This window comes from Lissotriton vulgaris, chromosome 1_2, assembly GCF_964263255.1.
Source record: "Lissotriton vulgaris chromosome 1_2, aLisVul1.2, whole genome shotgun sequence".
In the NCBI taxonomy this organism is placed as follows: domain Eukaryota; kingdom Metazoa; phylum Chordata; class Amphibia; order Caudata; family Salamandridae; genus Lissotriton; species Lissotriton vulgaris.
The window spans coordinates 354,310,544-354,327,786 of record NC_141686.1 but is presented as its reverse complement, the minus strand read 5'-3'; the positions used below and the strand labels follow the sequence as shown (position 1 = coordinate 354,327,786).

General features: G+C 53.7%; 1 protein-coding gene and 1 pseudogene across 1 annotated transcript in view; both read left to right on the top strand.

The window, feature by feature from the left end:
- Positions 1 to 17,243, top strand: part of LOC147736800 (uncharacterized) — a 433,099-nt gene that overhangs the window by 281,502 nt on the left and 134,354 nt on the right.
- LOC147736802 (uncharacterized) lies at positions 610 to 2,123 on the top strand (annotated as a pseudogene).

Below are 17,243 nucleotides of genomic sequence, written 5' to 3'. Positions count from 1 at the left end.
GAAGAGTTCCGTCGCCTCACATTCAGTCCCATCTCCAACATCAATCTTCCTATACAGCGTTGTTAGTTTAGCGGGACCCTTACTTTGATACCTATCCTCATATGCGTTCAGGGTGTGGTAACTGAATCGCAAGATGAAATGCCGTCTGTGGCTGTCGGCATGTGAATTATATACGCTCATTGTGTAATCTTCGCTCTCCCTTCGTTCTACTAATGTCTTTGCTATTTTGTCGATCCCATCCCGCTCATCTTTGCTCAACCTATTTGGTCTGGCTGGTGGTTGTTTACTAGCCTCGGGATCGTCTGACGATGTTGTTAATGTGGCTGGTGCAGAGGCCGTGAGGGCTGGTGCACTAGCACTAAGGCAGGGTTCTTCAAACTGTGGGGCGCGCCCCCCTGGGGGGGGGCGGCACCATCCCAGGGGGGGCGCGCGCTCCACTCCGATCTTCCGTTTGTGCCCGTTCCTTTGTCTGGGTGATTCTCCCAGGAGGGGGCCAATTCATGGAGTCAACAGCTTCGGCTGCAGTGCAGGCAAGGAGTCTCCTCTGCTAAAAACGAAAGCAAACAAACAGACACTTTCAGCTTTAGCAGAGGAGACCCCTTCGCGGCGTTGCTGCTGCTGTTTCCAGTCTTGAGCTTGTAAATGGGGTTCGGCGCCCCTTTCTGCTCCTCAGAGCCGTAGACGGGACCCTGACCGGACCTGTTATTGAAACAACAATATCACGCTCCTCTCGTTACAGAAGAGGGCTAGTTCTCGCACCCTAGGAGCGATGCGCGTCAGTTACCACTTAGTTATAAGTTAAAAATGTAAATAAAATATCACCATTAGAAATGCGACTGCCTGAACGTGGTTTATATGTGGCATGGGGCGGGGACAACGACATAGACAGCTCGTTGAGTGTCGGTCTGACTCAGTACGTGGCTCTGTCTTCACGGAGCAGCGGGGGTCTGGGGTATTCCCTATACTTTTAATGTAAAGCATGCATTATACCAGCCGCCGTGAGTTTTAAACTCCACGGCGTGACTGAAAGCCGCCCTGCGGACCATGGCTGGGCTCCTTAATTCCCTGGGCCTGCTGGCTGACTACGCCTCTTCCAGCAATGAAGGAGCGTCCGACGAAGGAGATACTCTGGCTGGAGATGGCCTCACTGGCGGTGCCCTGAAACCCCATCTGTCTGGAACAGCAGTGAATTATTTTGAAGGCAGAGACAGCAGCAGCAGCGATGAAGACACCGGTAAAAGTACTGTTGACACGGCCTGCTCAATAGACGCTGCCCCTGCCGTACCAATGTGCTCTGTGGATTATTACTCAGACACACGTCTACCAGCCCCCAAACTAGGGCCAGTGGCTCAGTCTTATCAGATGCATGGACAGTCTGGTGTCTTTGCCAAACCATTTCGGGAAGAACAGAAAGCAAAGCTCAGCCTTTTAGAGAAACATGTGCAGCTGACATTGCAGGAGAAGCCAATGGAAATTGGTGCCCGCAAAATCTGCCTGGCATACCGGAAAGATGGGCGATGCCGCTTTGGCAGCCACTGCAAGTTTGTGCATGATAGCGATCTACTAGTAGCTGCAAATGCTGTGATCCCAGGATGCATTCTGAGGAGGCACCTGCGTTTACCTCTACCAAAGAGTGGGCTGGCGAGGAAGGAATTGTTGTCTTTGAAGATGTGCAGCCTCAGCAGGGGAAAAGAAAGTCTGGACTTAGCCAGACATTAATACCCCCAAAGCGTGCTTTGAAACATTACAAAGCTCAATTGGGCAAGGAGCAGCCCTGGGTTTTATAGAGTTTTAGACAACTAACAAAAGTGATGCAAATTAACTGATGGACCTAAGCCAATGGTTTCTGCACCATTTAAACCACAGGATGATCAGCTTTGTTTATTTAAAATAAAAAAATCCATTGATTACCACAGTAAGAAGAACAGTCACACAATCCATTTCCAAAGACCTGGACCTTAGGTCTGTCCTTCTTGTCCATGAGAACAACCAGAACGGTCTGGTTCTGTTTTTTTTTTAATTAATATTATGAAAGAAACCATGTGTAATTCAGTCCAGTTCATCAGAACGCAGGATTTTGTCCTTAGTCTATGCCCCTCCTGGTGGACTGCGAGCAGGACAAGTGTGTGATCCTTTATGTTGTTAACTTCTTATGAAAGGCAGACCTGGATGTTGAAAAAAATGGTTTGCCGTCGAAAGCAGTATGAATACTGCATGCTTATCGCACCATACCAGACCAACTCATTGTTTGGATAGGGGCTGTCATTAAAACAAAACCTTTCTTTCTAATTGCTCCTTGGCATTTTGCTCTTCCTTCATGAGGTGTTCTGATATTAATTCGTGTTAGACGGACCGGGAGGGTCGGCCGAGGATAAGGGGAGAGGTCTCCGGGGAGAGCCGTCTCCAGCGATCGTACAGACAAGTAACTTCCCCCCCCACAGACGGACACCACACAAGGATAAGGTTCACAATACTTTATAGGCAATTCTTCAAGTACGGTAAAATGGTACAAGGAGGTCCGGACTCAGGGGTCCCCTTGATTCTTGTCTCTGGATTGGGAAAAGGGTAGCGGGACAGTCTTGTTACCAATGGAATAGATGAAAATAGCTCTCAATCCTCGAGCTCGGCGTTCTAGATGATCGGGCCGCGGCGGAGCCAGCAGGTCCCGAGATGGTTGAAGGTAGCGACGGTCCGCGGCGGAGCCAGCAGGTCCCGATGAAGATGGTAGTTACAAACGGTCCGCGGCCACGCCAGCAGGTCCCGACGACGATGAAGGTGTAGGAAGGTTGCGGCAGCGCCAGCAGGCAGGACGATAGTTCGCAAGGCAGAGCTACGGCAGCGCCAGTAGTCCGTCAAGGATGAGTTCTTCTCTGCGTCTCTCGACTCCAGGATACAACTGCCTTCCTGCTCTGGAGCTGCCCCAGTTATAGGACTGATGCCCTTTGATGTCCGGACCCTCGCACTTGGAGGTCGGGAGGTCCGGGATGAGGGAGTCCAGACACCCAGCAGGGGGGTGGAGCCAGCGCCCGGGGAGGCTGGGGGCGATCGGCACCTGGCGGGGGAGAGCCATCGACACCTCTTTCTCCCATTGACCTGCCAAGTAGTCCGCTCACCTCCTGGGAGGATGGTGGTGCCGGGATGTCGGGGCCTGGCCAGGCCCAGGGTTAGGGTCGATCGGAGGCCACGCGGCCTCGTGGTGCAGTGTCCAAGATGGCGCCCAGGCCGGACGCGAGGGCCGGTAGGGGATCGGGCCCACGAGTTTGAGATGTTCAGAGGCCGGGGTCCCAGAGGGGACGGAAAACGGGGAGTGGTGGCGTGTAACACTTGAGGAGCCGGGCTCGGGCCCGGTCGTGCAGAGGGGGAGCGGGCCTTTCATGTGGCCTGTCCAACATGCGTCCCCCCCAGCTGAAGGCGGGGAGAGTCACCCATCCTCTTGGGGACTCTCTTCGTCGAGGCGGAAAAAGCGTGACAGGCCATCCGCGTTGGCGTGGTCTTGCCCAGGTCGATGTTCCACAGTGAAGTCCATCCCCTGTAGGGAGATAGACCAGCGCAGTAGTTTCGGGTTTTCCCCCCCGCATCTGCATCAGCCACTGCAGGGGTCGATGATCTGTCTGTACCCGGAAGTGTGTGCCGAAGAGATAGGGCCGGAGCTTTTTGAGGGCCCATACCACGGCGAAGGCCTCCCTCTCGATGGTGCTCCAGCGTTGTTCTCGGGCCAGGAGTCGCCTGCTGATGAAAGCCACTGGCTGGTCAAGGCCTTCGGGGTTCACTTGAGACAGGACCGCCCCAATGCCATGGTCGGAGGCATCCGTCTGTACGATGAATTCCCGGCTGTAGTCGGGGGCCTGGAGCACAGGGGCGGAGCACATGGCGGCCTTCAGTTGTTCGAAGGCTGTTTGACAATCTGGGGTCCAGTTGACCTTCTTTGGTTGGTTTTTGGATGTGAGTTCCGTGAGGGGCCCCACTATGCTACCATAGTCTTTCACGAACTGCCGGTAATAGCCTGTGAGTCCCAAAAAGGCGCGTACCTCGGTCTGGGTGATGGGGGGCTGCCAAGACTGGATGGCGGCGATCTTGAGCTGCAGAGGGGCCACCAGGCCGCTTCCCACCTGGTGTCCGAGGTAGGTCACGGACCCCTGACCAATTTGGCATTTGCTGGCCTTGATCGTGAGGCCGGCTCGCTGAAGGGCTTGTAGCACCTCTCGGAGGTGGTGGAGGTGGTCGGACCAGTGGTGACTGTATACAGCGATGTCGTCTAGGTAGGCGGCACTGAATCCTTCAAGTCCTGCCAGGACCTGATTAACGAGCCGCTGAAACGTCGCTGGGGCATTCTTCATGCCGAAGGGCATGACCTTGAAATGATAATGGCCATCAGGAGTGGAAAACGCAGACCGTTCTTGGGCCCGGGGTGTGAGGCCGATCTGCCAGTAGCCCGCCGTCAGGTCGAAGATACTGAGGTAGCGGGCAGCCCCCATGCGGTCGATTAGTTCATCTGCCCGGGGGATGGGGTGTGCGTCTGTTCTGGTGACCGCATTCAAGCCCCGGTAGTCGACGCAGAACCGTAGTTCCGGTGTGGTGCCGGGGGCGGCCGCTTTGGGGACCAGTACTACTGGGCTGGCCCAGGGGCTGTTGGAGGGCTCGATGACCCCGAGCGTGAGCATTTTGGTCACCTCCTCTTGGATGCAGGCCCATACCCGATCTGGTACGCGGTAGGCCCGGTGGCGGATAGGGGGGCTGTCCCCCGTGTCCACGTCGTGTACGCACCAGGAGGTGACCCCTGGGGTGAGGGAGAACAGGCTGGCGAACTGCAGCAGGAGGCCTCGACATTCTTGGCGTTGTTCTAGGGTGAGGGCCTCCGAGAGTCGGACCCCATCCACGGAGCCGTCTTTCTCCTGAGTCCGTAGGAGGTCAGGGAGGGGTTCAGAGTCCTCCTCGGCTCCATTGTCTGTGGCCATCAGGAGGCTGAGTTCTGAACGTACGAAGTGGGGCTTCAGTCTATTGGCATGGAGAACCCGGAGGGGGTTCCGTGAAGATTCCATGTCGATGAGATAGGTGACAGGGCCCTTGCGCTCGATTACCTTGAAGGGCCCCGTCCATTTATCTTGCAGGGCGCATGGTTCGGTGGGGGACATTACCCATACTTGTTGGCCGCGTTCAAATTCGATGGAGGAGGCATTTTGGTCGTACCACCTTTTCATGTCCTCTTGACTGGCCTCCAAGTTTGCTTTTGCCATCTCCCTGAATCGTCGAGTCTGGTTGCGGAGGGTTAGGAGGTATTTGAAGACATCTGGGGGGTTCTTTAGAGGGGGCATTTCCCAGCCTTCCTTGACTAGGCTGAGCGGCCCTCGCACCGGGTGTCCATATAAGAGTTCGAACGGGCTGAAGCCGAGGGATGTCTGGGGGACTTCTCGGTAGGCGAAGAGAAGGCACGGTAGTAGCACATCCCACTGGCGACGGAGGGGCTCTTCCAACCCCCCAATCATCCCTTTGAGCGTGCGGTTGAACCGCTCAACGAGTCCGTTTCCTTGAGGGTGATAGGGGGTCGTGAATCGGTAGGTGACCCCACACTTTTGCCAGAGGGACTTCATGTATTTTGAAATAAAGTTTGTACCCCGGTCACTGACGACTTCCCGGGGGAAGCCCACACGGGAGAAGATCCCCATCAGGGCCCGGCCGACTACCGGGGCTGTCACAGTTCGCAGGGGAACAGCCTCAGGGTAGCGGGTGGCGTGGTCCACCAGTACCAGGATGAACCGATGTCCTTGTGCTGTACGGGGGTCGAGGGGCCCCACAATGTCTATCCCCACCCTCTCGAACGGGGTGGTGACCACTGGAAATGGCTGCAGGGGGGGCTTTCAGTTTGCGGCCGCTCTTCCCACTGGATTGGCACGTGGGGCAAGATCGGCAATGCTGGAGTACATCGTTCCTCATTTTCGGCCAGAAGAAGTGGGTCACCAGGCGGCTGTAGGTTTTATCCTGACCCAGGTGGCCAGCCAGGGGGACATCGTGGGCCAGGTTCAGCAAGAAGTCTCTAAAACGGAGGGGCACTACTAGCACTCGACTGGCCCCTAACTCCGCGATTCTTTGTTCACTGTATAGCAGATCATTGTCCCAATAGACCCAATGTGTTCCGGAAGTATCCCCTGCGCTCTGAGCGAGGGCTTGTTGGCGGAGTCCCTCGAGGGAGGGACAGGTCTTCTGTTCTTGGCGAAACTGCTCTTGGGTGGGCCCCCCCTCTTGATGCCACTGATCCAGGCCGGAAAGGTCCGGAGGTTGAGCGAGTCCCTCGGGAGCTTGTTCTGGGGGGACGGCACGTCGGTGTCTTCTACTGGAGCGACCGGGGGAGGAGGTGCCGGCCATTCAGGTTCTTCGGGTTGGGGATTGGCACGGGCGGCCATGGACCGGGTGGTGATGCACGCCCAGTCCGGGATGCCCAACATCCCCAGGTGTTCCCTTCGTTCTACGGCGGCCCACGGAGAGCTTTCAAGGTCATTCCCCAGGAGGCAGTCTACGGGGGCGTCATCTCGGACCGTCACCTTCAACATGCCGGAGACCCCTCCCCATTCGAAGGGGACGCAGGCCATCCGACACAGACTCTCTGAATTGTCGGCTGAACGGACAGGGCAGAGAATGTTTGGTAGGATCTGTTCTGGGGTCACCAGGTGACAGCGGACGGCTGTTACACTGGCCCCGGTGTCACGTAGGGCTTCGGCCCGGCGTCCATTGATGCTCACCCATTGGCTGTACTTCCGGGTGTTAGCGGGTAGGGGGACCCGCGGGACCATGTCTTTCCCCCCTAAGCATGCTAGAGCCATGGCGGCTGGCTCCCATTCTTGATGCTCTTGCTCATATTCCTCCTGCTCCTCGGAGATCTGTTCTTCCCCCAGGGCAGCAGCGGCCACCTGGCGGGGTCTTGGGCTCTGGTACTGTGGGCAATTTGGGTCGTTTGCGTAGTGGCCGACTCGTTGGCATCGGTGACACGTGACATTGGCTCTGTATCCCGGTCGTGCCGGGGTGCTGCCCCGGTTGGCCGGGGGGGTGGTGCTGGTAGCGGGGGCGGCCGGAGCGTTGTCTCTTCCTCGTCCTTGGCCCCCTCCTCATCCTCGGGGACGGTGCTGACCGTGGTGGTTCCGGTTCTGTTCATAGGACCCATTTCGGCCCACTCTGGTGATTTCCCACCGGTCAGCCTCGGCTGCGAGCTGCCGTGGATCAGTCAATTTGCTGTCGAGGAGGTGCTGCCGGAGCTCAATGAAGCAATTGTTTGATAGATGCTCCCACACCATGAGATTGAAGAGTTGTTCGTAAGTTGTGACATTGCTTCCTTTGATCCAGCCCTCGAAGGCTCGGCTAAAATAGTTCACGTAGTCCACCCAAGTTGTACCCGGGATGCGGGTGCAGTCTCGGAACCTCTGACGGTACATCTCGGGTGTGAGCCCATAGCGGGTAAGGAGGGCAGCTTTCATGTGGTCATAGGAGGTCATCAGATGGTCCGGGAGCTGTAGCAGGGCATCGCGGCCCTCATTGAGGAATCTCCCCCATAGACCGGCTCCCCAGTCGCTTCGATCGATCCGGTGGGCGGTCATAGCGATTTCGTAGGCCTTGAACCATTGCTGGATGTCGTCCTCTCGGAAGTATTCTCGAACGACATCCTTGGGGATGTGTACCTTCTTATCTGTTGTCCCTGGGGTGCGGGGTTGCTCGGGCGCCCCCAATTCTTTGTTCTGCTTGCGTAAGTCTATCTCAGCTAATTTGTGCTCGTGTTCATATGCCAGTCTTTTTTCCTCGAGCTCCCTTTGTCTCTGTTTTTCCTCTCTTTCTTCTCGGAGTCGCAGATGCTCTAAGCTCAGTTTCTGTTCGGCCAACTTGAGTTCACCATCCATTTTGAGCCGGGCCATTTCTAGTTCATGTAGTCGTGTTCTTTCTCGTTCCTGGATCTCGTCTTGCGAGAGACCCGTTCTTCGCTCTTCGGGGGCCGTGGTGTCTTTTTCTACTGCTGCGACATTTTGGTCCGGGGGTCTGACGGCCCCGGTTTCTGCCCAGGACTCCAGGGCATGCTTGAAATCGTCTTTGGTACTTAGACCGGTGGTAGCGATACCTAGTTCGATGCAGAATTGTTTTAATTCACGATGGTTGTATTCTTCCAATTTCTCCATCTGAAATTTCTCGGTGGATCCGCTTTCTTTGGTTGTCATCGTGATTTCGTCGTGGGGTGAGCTACTCTCTGTACGATTATGCGGTGATTCGGATCGCGCCGCTGGCCACCAATGTTAGACGGACCGGGAGGGTCGGCCGAGGATAAGGGGAGAGGTCTCCGGGGAGAGCCGTCTCCAGCGATCGTACAGACAAGTAACTTCCCCCCCACAGACGGACACCACACAAGGATAAGGTTCACGATACTTTATAGGCAATTCTTCAAGTACGGTAAAATGGTACAAGGAGGTCTGGACTCAGGGGTCCCCTCGATTCTTGTCTCTGGATTGGGAAAAGGGTAGCGGGACAGTCTTGTTACCAATGGAATAGATGAAAATAGCTCTCAATCCTCGAGCTCGGCGTTCTAGATGATCGGGCCGCGGCGGAGCCAGCAGGTCCCGAGATGGTTGAAGGTAGCGACGGTCCGCGGCGGAGCCAGCAGGTCCCGATGAAGATGGTAGTTACAAACGGTCCGCGGCCACGCCAGCAGGTCCCGACGACGATGAAGGTGTAGGAAGGTTGCGGCAGCGCCAGCAGGCAGGACGATAGTTCGCAAGGCAGAGCTACGGCAGCGCCAGTAGTCCGTCAAGGATGAGTTCTTCTCTGCGTCTCTCGACTCCAGGATACAACTGCCTTCCTGCTCTGGAGCTGCCCCAGTTATAGGACTGATGCCCTTTGATGTCCGGACCCTCGCACTTGGAGGTCGGGAGGTCCGGGATGAGGGAGTCCAGACACCCAGCAGGGGGGTGGAGCCAGCGCCCGGGGAGGCTGGGGGCGATCGGCACCTGGCGGGGGAGAGCCATCGACACCTCTTTCTCCCATTGACCTGCCAAGTAGTCCGCTCACCTCCTGGGAGGATGGTGGTGCCGGGATGTCGGGGCCTGGCCAGGCCCAGGGTTAGGGTCGATCGGAGGCCACGCGGCCTCGTGGTGCAGTGTCCAAGATGGCGCCCAGGCCGGACGCGAGGGCCGGTAGGGGATCGGGCCCACGAGTTTGAGATGTTCAGAGGCCGGGGTCCCAGAGGGGACGGAAAACGGGGAGTGGTGGCGTGTAACACTTGAGGAGCCGGGCTCGGGCCCGGTCGTGCAGAGGGGGAGCGGGCCTTTCATGTGGCCTGTCCAACAATTCGGATATTAAAAGTTGCTGCTATTCCCGTCAGGTTTGTGAAGTACATTGTGTAGCTATTGCATTAACTTGTGCTTTAAATTCATTCTGTAAGGTACAACCAAATTTCCCTTTGGGTGAGGGAGTAATACTTGATTGCATATCCACTCTTAGGCATCCTGACGTTAGGATAAAAAGAGCTGATAATAATCTGTGAATAGAACCAATTAACCATATAGTTGGGACTGCAAAGGTTTGTGAAAACCTACATAGATGGACACTGAATCCAAGTGGAATTGATTGGGTGCAGGTACTAACTTCGCCCTGCCTCCTATATGTGCACATTTAAAACTTAATGACTTTCTGTGACGGTTTATAATTCCATGGCAGTTGCTGACTAGGCTGATAAGCCCTAGCTTCTTTTAGAACGGATGGATGAGTGGGTGGGGGGATGGCTGGATGGGTGAGAGGGAGGGTGGTTGGATGGATGAGTGAGTGGATGGATGGGCGGAGGAGTGGATGGATGGGGGGAAGAGTGGATGGATGAATGGAGGAGTGGATGGATGAGTGAGAGGATAGCTTGGGTGAAGGGGTGAGTGGTTGGATGGATGAGTGGATGGATGGATGGGTGAAAGAGTGGATGGATTGGTGAGGGGATGGATTGGGTGAAGGGATGGATGGATGGGTGAGGGGGTGGATGGAGGGATGGATGGGTGAGATGATGGATGGATGGTGGATGGGTTTGCAAGTGGTTGAAGGGGTTTGGATGTGGATGGGGCACAGATGGAGAGATGGAATGAATGGTGGGGGAGTTGGTGGATGACAAGGTGTACATGATGGATGGGGAGGGTTGTGATGACTTCCTTTGCCTTGGAGGATTGTGTTTTGAGCTGTGTGGTACGCCTCTGTTGTTTCGCCACACCCACTCACAGGCCTGCAGTTTGCTAGGCACTCTTGTTGTGTTGAGCATTGTTTGCCGGATATGGCATATTTATGCCATAACTTAGTATAAGCTATAGCGACTAGTCCATGCTTAGTGAACATGTCCTTATTAGGGGTGCCCTCCAGTGGAGCTGGATGGTTCATCTCCAATAAGCGGTCCGGGCTAAACAGGCTACCAACCAGTGGGGAGAAGATAGGCATGACGGATTACAACGGGGACAAAAGTCTGCACTACCTATCTTATCACGGCGGGCAAAGACTAGACAGAATATTTCTATTCTCCGTTGTTTGCCGGCGGTGAATACCTCAAACGAACCAATACCGAATAATCGGTCAATCAAACAATTCAGTGGGGAGAATAAGTGGGCACGAAAAGTTATCGTTACCCACTCTTTCTCTACCTGCAAAGAGAGACCTTGTTCTTCCCTGTTTGCAGACAAAGAATCTCCAGACAATAATCCACGAACGACAGTTCGGGAAACAGTGGGGGAGGAAGATAGGCACGACGGATTACAACGGGGACAAAAGTCTGCGTTACCTATCCTCCACTGCTTGCAAAGAGAGAGCCTGTTTGTTTTTCTCCGTTTGCAGACAGTGAATCTCCAGAGGTTTCAACAAAGCGTAATACTAGTATTATCCAAACAAAACAATCTTTTCTCAATTCGTCGTGTTTACACGACCTTACCCGGACCGCATGGACGGTTTCCTGTCTCCTGGATCCAGCGCCCGATCGTCCTCTCTCCTTCGTGATGCCCGTGGCACTCCTGATGGTTCCCAGTCAGGACCGTAGATCACTCGAGAGAGGTCTGTTCAGAACTAGTGAAGGTCGGATGATCGGCTGTCAGACGAGGGTCTATCGGACACGAGCTCTTCCCGATCGTTGCAGTCGTTCACTCTGTCGTCGGGACCTCTCCCACTGGATCCATGTGTCGCTGATGGGCCCCACGCTTTGGGACGCCAATTGTAGAAAAAGGTAGGGCTAGGACCTTTCTCAAGATTTGCCCGGCGCTAACCGCCCTTGTACCATTCAAATTACCAAGCAATGAGGCAGGCGCCGGAGACCAGAAGGCAGGAAACAGAAGTTTATTCCGACGGAGCAGAACACATCAGATCAGACAACAAGGTATCGTCTCGAGGTGCTCTAACAGCCTCTCGGAGGCCTGGCCTCTTATACACTGGTTTATGGCATGTGACCTTTCTTTATTATAATCAGAACATTGTGAAGCCAGGAAAAAGACATCCCCGTAATCCTCGTGTCAATCCCACCCCCATATACTTCCACAATAGAGGTCCTCAACCTGCTGATAAGAGGAGGGGGTCATCACGCAGCTGAGTGTTCCGTCGAGTCTTAGGATGTGTGCGCCTGATCATATCACAGGGGGGTGGGGAGGCCTGGATCAATAGAGGGTCCTTTGAAGGAGAGCGACCTCATACAATAAGGGGCAGTAAATGATATCTCCCAGCTTAGGCGATGGCCTCGGACCTGTATGGACAGCTGGACACGAGGGAAGGGGTCATCAAAGGAGTGGTATTCATGCCGCGTGGACAATCGAGCGCGGAGGGAAGGTTTATCAACAGAGGGGCTTTCATAGGAGGAGAGGAGATGTGGGTCAGGCGCAGGCGTGACTCCCAAGGACAGGGTCATGCAGAAGGGTTATGCTCATGAGGGGGAGGGAGGGGGAGCCAGGGTGCGCGGAGGATGCTTGCTGGGTCAGAGGGGTGCGCTGGTGATCGATCGTGGACAAGGAGACCATGATACCTAAAATGGCTGTTGTGCATGTTGCACGTGGGTGACAAGCTGGCGCAGATGATGTTTAGCTCGCAAACTAAAATTCCACAACGCCGACGACACCCAGCTGATCCTCTCCCTCACCAACGACCCAGCCACCGCCAGAGCCAACCTCCACGAAGGGATGAAAGAGGTAGCCGAATGGATGAAGAACAGCCACCTGAAACTGAACTCGGACAAGACGGAAGTCCTCATCCTTGGATCTACACCCTCCGCCTGGGACGACTCCTGGTGGCCCCCCGCCCTAGGCAGCGCACCCAAACCAACAGACCACGCACACAACCTGGGCTTCATCCTGGACTCCTCCCTCTCCATGACCAGACAAGTCAACGCCGTCTCCTCGTCGTGCTTCAACATCCTGCGCATGCTACGTAAGATCTTCCGGTGGATCCCCACCGAGACCAGGAAGACAGTCACCCAGGCCCTCGTCACCAGCCGCCTGGACTACGGCAACTCCCTCTACGCCGGAACCACCGCCAAACTCCAGAAGAGACTCCAGCGGATCCAGAACGACTCAGCACGACTCATCCTGGACATCCCCCGTCGCAGCCACATCTCCGGACACCTGAGAGACCTGCACTGGCTCCCGGTCAACAAAAGAATCACCTTCCGTCTCCTCACCCACGCACACAAAGCCCTACACAACCAAGGGCCAGGATACCTCAACAGCCGCCTCAACTTCTACGCTCCCAAACGCCAGCTTCGATCGACAGGCCACGCCCTCGCCGCCGTCCCCCCCATCCGAAGAGCCACCACAGGGGGACGGTCCTTCTCCTACCTCGCCGCCAAAACTTGGAACTCCCTCCCAACCCACCTCTGCCTGACCCAGGACCACCTCGCCTTCAGGAAGCAACTCAAGACCTGGCTGTTCGAGCAGTAGCGGATCCCCCCCCCCCCCCTAGCGCCTTGAGACCCTCCGGGTGAGTAGTGCGCTTTATAAATGCTTTGATTGATGGATTGATTGATTTCAGGCAAAATCACTTACTGATTTCTGAATAATGAGTTTAAAACCGTTAAGGTAACCATGTTGTTCCTGCTTACATTTCACATGCTTTGCTCATCCTTGCATTCAGTGTTTGCTTTTTACAGGGTGTTGTTACTTTTTTCAGGCAGCATTTTACTCTTGTAATAATAATAATAATAAAGAGCTTATAGAGCGCTCAGTAACGCCATCACGGCGTGTCCCCGCGCTAAGCTACCAGTGAAACCAGCATAGAAAACCCAGACTCTATGCAGTATATAGGTGTGTTTTGAGCAGAGCCCTGAACCGCAGTTCATTGCCCTCCAGTCTCAACACAGGAGGTAGTTTGTTCCAATTTTGAGCTGCTAGTAGCGCGAAGGAACGTCCACCTATTCTCTCCTTCCTGATCCTGGGGACTGTCAGCAAACCGGTACCCTCTGAACGGAGGGTCCTGGTAGGTTCATATCGGCTGACTAGCTCCTTCAGATATGTCGGTGACTTGTCCCAGACAATACGGTGGCAAAAAAGGAGGCACTTAAATAGCACACGCTTCTTCACCGGCAGCCAATGAAGCGCATCCAGCGCCAATTTCGAGCTAGCTCTCCTGGGTCTTCTTAACACCAGTCTGGCGGCGGAGTTCTGGATGACTTGTAAGCGACCTATGCTGCCCTCGGTTGCCCCAAGGAACAGAATGTTGCCATAATCTAACCGCGAGGTCACCAGTGCCTGCGTTAGTGTTCTTCTGGCCGATAAAGGGAGGAGGTCTAAGGTTTTGTTTAGGGTCTTTAGGACTCCAAAACATTTGCCCACAAGGCGCCTTATGTGGCCAATGCGTAATTTGAATTGAGTCTCAGCACAATTGGGTTGTAGCTGAAGGCAGTGACAGTTTCTCCCAGTGGGGGAGTATGGTGTTCAGTAGGGGAGAGGATGTGGCACTCTGGCCAGAGCTGCCAAATTTGGAACTGGAGAGCCAAGTTCAGCCTTCATGACCAGTCCACCAGACCACACTCCTGACAGAGCTCATTCCGATGCTACACCTTAGAAGGCCCGATAGACTTTAGAAGTCCTGGTGTCTTAGCACCAGCAGGTGGACCCTAACGGTGGCAAGTGTGAGTTAACCTTGAAGGCCTGTCCACCACAATCCATGCAGTTCACCTCCAGTCTTGCGAGCAGGCATACGAAGAAGCACACACTAGAGCAGAGGTCTTCATACTTTTGGATGCCGAGACCCCCCTGTCAACATTTTCAGACGTAAGGACCCCCTCCTGACAAACATTTCTAGAACTTGATTCTCCTCATTATCGATAACCATACACACTCCCAGTTCCCACAGAAAATAATTTTTATAGTGGGGAAATATTATTTAACAGTGTTTAGCAAGTCAAAGGTTTGTGGGTGACAAATCAACAGTAAAAACAGTCCACCAGACCATAAAACAGGCCAGCAAGCAGCAAAAAAATAAAAGTCCCCACACACTGACCTGACTGGCCATCACTTTGGGCACTGCCAGCCTGCCCTAAAGGCAGGGCTACTGGAACAGAGAGACAAATAATGCAGGAGGATTGATTGAGTTGTGTGGTAAGAAAATGTAAATAATGCTATGTGATGCAGCATATTTTGGGATAGTATTGCTTCATTATTTTGAGATTTTTTTAAACACGGTAACACTAAGCAAATATTTCACCTCATCAGTACCAGTTTATAACCAAAATACAGCAATAAACAACAGAAATATGTCTAGTCATTCTTTGTGATGGACCTTCCACTCCGCAGTGTCGCCACATTAGAAGCTCACCTGGCCCTCGCCGGGAGCAGCACGGGTCCCGTAAAACCCTGGCCGTCTTGTGCAGAGTCAAGCAGTTCACACACACCTCTTTCCTCCCCACCCGTCCCCTTTCTCCCTTGCAGGCCATTTTCTTTCACCCCTTTTTACAACTTCTGAACAATCCACATTCAATCTCTTACTGCACTTTTAATCATCTCTTGCTGTTCTGTTTTTTCAATCCCCTCATCTCTAACAGTCTCTCTTATTTATCTCATGGCCTCCCTCGCCCCATCTCCTCTCTCAACCCTCAGCACTTCTCATTCACCTCAAGTCTCTCGCTTCAAATTTCTGTCTTATCTATTTGTATCTTACACTTCTCTAGTCCCACCATTCATCGTTCCCATCTCTCCTTTTTCTTCCACGCCTTCTTGAACTAACGTTCCTGTCACCTGCTACCTCAGCACCCACCCCAGTATTCCCTCTATTCCCCTTTCGCTGCTCCCCCTCACCCACATTGGAACAAATTCTCTTTATATCTCATGGATCACCTCTCAGCTATCTTCTCTTACCCTTTAATGGTAGCTCTCCTCTCTGCCTTCACCTTTCTCTCACACTTACCTCTCCTCATGTGTTTCTGCACTTCCTTCGCCACTTCACATTTCTCTTCATCCCTGACCTCTCAAATTGAATTCTCTGAATCCCTTGCTACCCTCCTCACTTCTCTCATCTATCTTCTCCCATCTGTCTTCTCCTATCCCGTCTCCCCTCACCCTCATCTTTCCTCACCTCTCACATTTTTCCCTCTCACCCATCCCATGTCTCTTACATTGCCTCTCCTCAATTCTCTCACACCATCCACCCCTTCTCTCCAGTCCCCTCTCACACCTGCATCCTGCCTTTCACCTGTAGCTCCACACCTCTCTCCTTGCCTCCCATTCGGCCTCACATGCCCCCATATCCCGTCAGTTAAAGTATGTCCGGCCCTGTCTTTCAATACCTAATAATCACACACAGACAGTGCCTTGTCAGTCCAGGATCTTCCCCTTTATCCCTACAGTGTTATCCCCCTTCAAACCCTCCTCTGGCCCAACCAAGCACACTGCCCTTCTGTCAGCTGCATGATGGCGGTGCCATTTCTAAAGGGGGAAGAGCACCTGCAGCCTTCACCACAGCCGCACTGGCCCAACCCAGCCTCGGGAAGAAAGTAAACGGCACACCCCTAGCACACAACATGTGACGCCTCTGGTTGGATTCTCCTTATTTTCATATGTTGGATACTCAATGATAACACATGATTGAGTTTTGATAAGAATGGCTAGTTTTGTGTTCAAAAACCTTTTTTGTTTGAAAAGATTGTTCTTTACGGTGGCGCAGGTAGGAGTGTTTTTGAGCTGTTGTGGTCTGGTATCCGTATCATTGCAGCCTCACTCAAGTACTTCACGGGTCTTTAAAAGACCATTTACTTGTTAACGAGGCTTTGTTTTTCATTCACCTGTTCTTAGAGCACCTGCATCTTCAATCTGCCAATTGCTAGAAGAATTGCCCCCCCCTCAAAGGTTTTATTAGCCCCCTCTGAAATTTGACTCTAGTTGCGCCTCAGGCCCTGCATGCACACTACCAGGGAAGCAAGTACACAGAGCAGCGTGACCTACAGAGGGATTTCCATTTGCACATAGTGCATTTACCTCTAGGGTCTGGTCCTTAGCGTTTTTTAAAAATTGCACATTTTATTTTCGAAAAACCCTTTTTGTTTGAAAAGATTGGTCTCGGTGGCGCAGATGAGAGTCTGACTGCCTCCCCCCTTCCTCCCCTCCCCCTCCAACTCCACCCTATACCAGAGCCCGGGATACCTATGTGGGATTTCCTCATGTCAAAACATAGGTCAGAGTACAGCAACAGTTAACAGCACGAGGGCAGAGCAAAGTAATTTCAAAGACAGCAGTGGGGGAAAGGGCAGGCGTGAAAAAAACTGAGTGTTCTGGATTCCAGTTCCAGACAGAAGTGCAACCTCGAATGCGCGACCCCCTATCTACGACTCCAAGCCCCCCTTGGGGGTCGCATCCCACAGATTGAAGACCCCTGCACTAGAGCGACACTGACTCTGTCACTGAGGTCACAAGACCCTTGAGGCCAGTCCACCTCGTCCATTGGTACCTCCATTGGACTTTTTCAGCACTAGTAGTGCAACTTACCAGGGGTTGGTAATGTTGGATTTGCATGCACATTAAACTTAGGGGGTGATTATAATGGAGGTGGGACTGCCACATCACTGCGTCGTTGACAGTCCCACCGCCATTGATGCCTGCATTACTGCCTGCCATATTACAATGGCGGGCAGTTCCCTGGCAGTCAGAGAGACCGATCGCCACGCATACTTCTCCCTTCCATAGGCCTCCTAACTTTTGGGGTCATTTATCCCCTCTTCAAACAGCCAGTCCAATCCACTTACCTCTGACAAATCAAGGCAGGGCACTAGAGGGCCGAATTGTGGC